Source organism: Sphaeroforma arctica (assembly GCF_001186125.1).
Source record: "Sphaeroforma arctica JP610 unplaced genomic scaffold supercont1.201, whole genome shotgun sequence".
Taxonomy (NCBI): domain Eukaryota; class Ichthyosporea; order Ichthyophonida; genus Sphaeroforma; species Sphaeroforma arctica.
In genome coordinates, this window is record NW_014040357.1 from 64053 (window position 1) to 69111 (window position 5059).

The window sequence follows — 5059 nt, forward strand, 5'->3', positions numbered from 1 at the left end:
TGCAACGGGAAACTCTACGAAGTCTATACTCTAGTTGGCTGATATCTGGGCTGTGCGTTCTGGTTGCTGAAGCAGTCCCAGCCCCTCAGGCGGTGGTCGCCCATATTGCTGGCAAGGTGTGCATACGCGTCCTATCATTCGGATTTGTGGCCGCAGACCCTTCCACCCGAAGACAACTTCCGCTAAATGCTCGAGTCGAGTTTGCGCAGCGTGCGCGTAAGGGACGTGGAGGTATTGCAACGCTTTACCACCTGCGCCCCAGTTAAAACCGTACTCCAAATGGACTTAGTCGGGCACTCCAGCAACACGGGCCATAGGTAAACTGCCTTCTGCACCGCTACCCGACGGAGCCCTGTCCCTGAGGTTGGCTCGTCTGCACAGGGTTATGTGCAGGTAGACTGGGGTCTGGAACCCCCGCTGCTGTGGCTGCAACACCCTTCTGCGCCTCTTGATGTAACTTGAAAGCGCGCTCTGCTCGTGCCAGTGACCGATCCAGGATAGACGTGGTATCAACCGAAAACCGTGCACAAGTTCCAATAAATGCGGCCGCAGCAACCGGGAGTTGCCCTGAGCGAACAGCTTTGCAAATCTTGGGACACATGTTTAGGCGCCACTACCATCGATACCGAAGACTCTTTTGGTGCTCGAAGCACCTCGTGCATTATAGCATCACACACGCCCCAGAAACCAGAGCGCAAGCAAAACCTGCGAGGTCCTAAACAGCATATAAGGGTGACGAACGAAGGTGGGCCAGCAGCCACATACCCATGCCTGTTGAACACACCTGCCGTTCTAGCAATTAAATTGGTTCATCAGCCAAGAGGCTGACTAATTTCGAAAACCAAGGTGCGTGTGGCCAATATGGACACACCAGCGTATACAAGGCCTGATCTACGCGAATTTTCCGGACCGTCATTTCCAATAACGTCCAGGAGGGATTAAAAAACCCAATTAATTGTTGGGTCCCCCCAAAACAGAGTAAATACACCTCCCTCTAACGTGAGAACACAGTAGAATGGCAGCACTTGATTGCCAGGTAGCGCGAAGCCGTCTGCTGTATGGGGTACCCATAATCGCTCAGCTCGCCGGTTATATTTTGACGTTAGTTGATATTCAGCCGTCACCGCCATAGCCACCAAGAGATCAGCATAGTGCACATGAAGATCGGAACTCACATCACGAATACACATGATGGGATCGATTGTTACACAGAGCCGGGATAATACATCCGCCACCGGATTCTCCACTCCCGATATGTGCACTATTTCGATGTTAAAATCTCTAAGAACATCATAGTAGCGCCCCATTCTTCGTCCCCTTACATCACCCGGGAACGACTCTCTGGGTTTAGATAGCATTGCCACCAATGGTTGGTGATCTGTAAATAGACGTATAAATTTCTGTGATCGTCGTAGAAAACTCAAATTCTTTCTTACTCCATACACCAATGACAATGCCTCCTTATCTGTGATGTGGTACGACTTTTGTGCTGTATCAAACCGTGACGAAAAGAAGCTTACGGGCAAATATTTACCCTCCCTTTCAACTGTCAACACACTCCCAAGACCCACAGATTCGCCCGCGTCGGCGAACATCACCAATGGTTCCGGTGGTAATGGTTCAACCAAGATGGCACATGTCCTAAGTAATTCTCCAATGGCATATAATGCATCCTTCTGTGGCGCTTCCAGATGAAAGGACTATCCTCTTTAAGTAACTGCGAGACTGGTTCCATGACACGCGCAAAATTTGGTAAGTATCCAGCCCACCCACCAACTGTGTGGTACCACGATTTCAACAGATTCTTATTCCTAGGTTCCGTCAATTCCAGCAAAGCATGCAGCCGATCCTTTCCTATAGTTGCGCCTCTGTAGTCCACTACCCTACCAATTATGAGTACTGGCGTTCTATACTGCGCCACATCACATTTCGACAGTCGTAACTGCACATTAAATTTCTTGCAGCGTCGCAGAAACGTTACCAGGCATTGTCAGTGTTCTGCGGGATCATTTTGTGCAAATAAAATATCATCTATGTACCAGACTATCCTTGCTAATCCTTCGAACATTTCTCCTAATATTTCCTGACAGCGCCATGAAGCTTCCTTCAACCCGGAGGGCATACCCACAAATACGTATCGCCCAAAAGGGGGTTTGAAGGAGAGATATTTCCTAGATTGTGGAGCAATAAGGTCCGGGCAAAAGGCCTCTCCCATGTCAAGCGTCGTGATGTACTCCTTGTTCTTCAATCCGGACAAGTACTCCATCTCCGTTGGTATGCGGTAAGGGGCTGCCCTTAGTTGTGTGTTTACTCTTTTCAAATTCACACAACACCTCCAAACGTCCGTAACCACTGGTTGCACCCCTGGTTTCTTGAAAAACAGGTGTGGAGCCGAGCACCACTCGCTTCGTTCTATTTCCTCGACAATGCCCGCTTTCATCCAGGCCATTACCTTCTCGTATCAGGCTGCATTCCTTAATTCGTCACTATGAAAGTAGCTCGTGTACTGGGGTATGCCCCCCTCTATCTCATATAACACTAGATCTACTACTGCCAAGAATTTTGGTCTCATGGCATCATACGATACAGCCTCAAACAGCTGGATGACTTTATACACCTCTGTTTTATTAATACCGGCTTTATCGGCCAACGCCCACATGCCTTTAGTATTTATTTCTGGGTCGGTTGCCTATCTATGTACCAGACTATACTTGCTGATCCTTCAAACATTTCTCCTAATATCTCCTGACAGCGCCATGAAGCTTCCTTCAACCCGGAGGGCATACCCACAAATACGTATCGCCCAAAAGGGGGTTTGAAGGAGATATATTTCCTAGATTGTGGAGCAATGAGGTCCTGGCAAAAGGCCTGTCCCATGTCAAGCGTCGTGATGTACTCCTTGTTCTTCAATCCGGACAAGTACTCCATCTCCGTTGGTATGTGGTAAGGGGCTGCCCTTAGTTGAGTGTTTACTCTTTTCAAATTCACACAACACCTCCAAACGTCCGTAACCACTGGTTGCACCCCTGGTTTCTTGAAAAGCAGGTGTGGAGCCGAGCACCACTCGCTTCGTTCTATTTCCTCAACAATGCCCGCCTTCATCCAGGCCATTACCTTCTCGTATAAGGCTGCATTCCTTAATTTGTCACTATGGAAGTAGCTCGTGTACTGGGGTATGGCCCTCTCTATCTCATATAACACTAGATCTACTACTGCCAAGAATTTTGGTCTCATGGCATTATACGATACAGCCTCAAACAGCTGGATGACTTTATACACCTCTGTTTTATTAAAACCGGCTTTATCGGCCAACGCCCACATGCCTTTAGTATTCATTTCTGGGTCGGTTGCCTTGTCCCACACCTCGTATTCCTTTTCCTCATCCAGCCACTCGACAGCACAATATCGTTCAGCAATTCTAGGTAAACCCGTAGCCACCCCTCGCTTGCTATCCTTCTGCAAATCTTCAAACAGCGCCCCAGCTCTCAACTGGTTCCCGCTGTCTCCTGCCAGAGCCCCGATGATCCTCTTCATGCTGACTTCCCGAGCCACCACCACTAGTTCATATTTAGGTACCACAGTCAACACATGGCCTCGCCATATTAAACTCCACCTCTAATACGTCACAGTCCATAGGTATCCCACTTACCACTAGGCACGTTATCTCTTATGTATCCAGTCACCGAAAACCATGTCGCTACACGCACGCTCACCATCACAGTAGCACTGGGCACTAAGTCCCTCATATCTCATTTAGGATTTAGCAGTGGTAGCTTGTGTAAGAATGATCGGGACTGCCTCTTGGTAAGAGCCTTAATATCCTCGATCACACAGGACGTACCTCTAGCTGTTCTTTATTAAATAATTTTCACTAGAAGTACTAAGTGTTCATGACCACATAACTAATTTGTAGATAGACACAAGAACGTAAGTTAAGTTGATACATTAGCTAATATAAATAAAGTTCCATCTGAAGAAAAGTTAAAAAAAGAAAAAGACATATTAAATTTTGGAGATTGGCGGAAAGACCAAAACCTGTAAGTAATATAGTTCAGAGATTATAAAATTTAGTTTATAATATCCTACATCTACTATCGTCTCAAATAGGTCCAAGTAAATGAGTCATACCAAATACTCAGGCTATTGGAGCCATCAAAGTGAATTTAGAACACTTTGGAAATATTGGAAAACTTGTATTAAAGTATTTCAAGTACAAATAAAAAACGATGTGTTATCCCATTTGATCTTGATATTTTAGACTGACCGGAGGCCGTATTTCTACAATTCTTGTAGTTTCAAGCTTGCCACCAACGTAGAGGTGACCAGGGAAGGAGTGGCACCCGAGTCTATGTAACTCAATACCTTTTCTTCATTAACCTCAGCATCAGCGACGCTGCCTTGTCAATGACGTGCCGGTGCAACAAATGTTGTTGCACTTGCTAGGACTTGAGCTTCCTTCGTCGCCCCATCAGTCGTCACAGCATTATGTCCATCGCCCTTCTCAGCCGCTTCACCACAGAAGCACCTATGACCCCTGCTGCCTTTAGCTGAGTCATGGCAGCGGCTACTGCCGCCTCTTCCTACTGCTTCTTTTGTGCCTTTCGAGTCAATTTGGGTCGTTGCTGGGTGGGCTATGATATCCCATGGCCAGTACTGCCTTGTTTCTGAGGGCAATCACGCTCCAAATGGTTAGCGGACTTGCACCCCCGACAGCCAGTGTAACCCGTCGAACCTGGGCTACAGCTCCATTACCATTGCGTGGCTGTTCCAACCTACCCTTGCGTGCCACCAGCAGGTCGCTTTGCATCTTTGTTACCAACGGCAGACCTCCTGATATATATGCATTCTTTACGATGACCCTCTCTTGGTCGCGGATAGCAACTTAGCACAAAGTTTCTGATGTCCACTTCAATGACCTTGAGATCCGCCATGACTTTGTTACCGAACTCCGGATGCCTGATCATGGCATTGATACCAGCTTTTACCAAAGGCTCACTTAAGACTGGCGTGATCAAGTTGGCCACCGGCTCACCCGCTAGTTTGAGCCAAACTCCTAAAA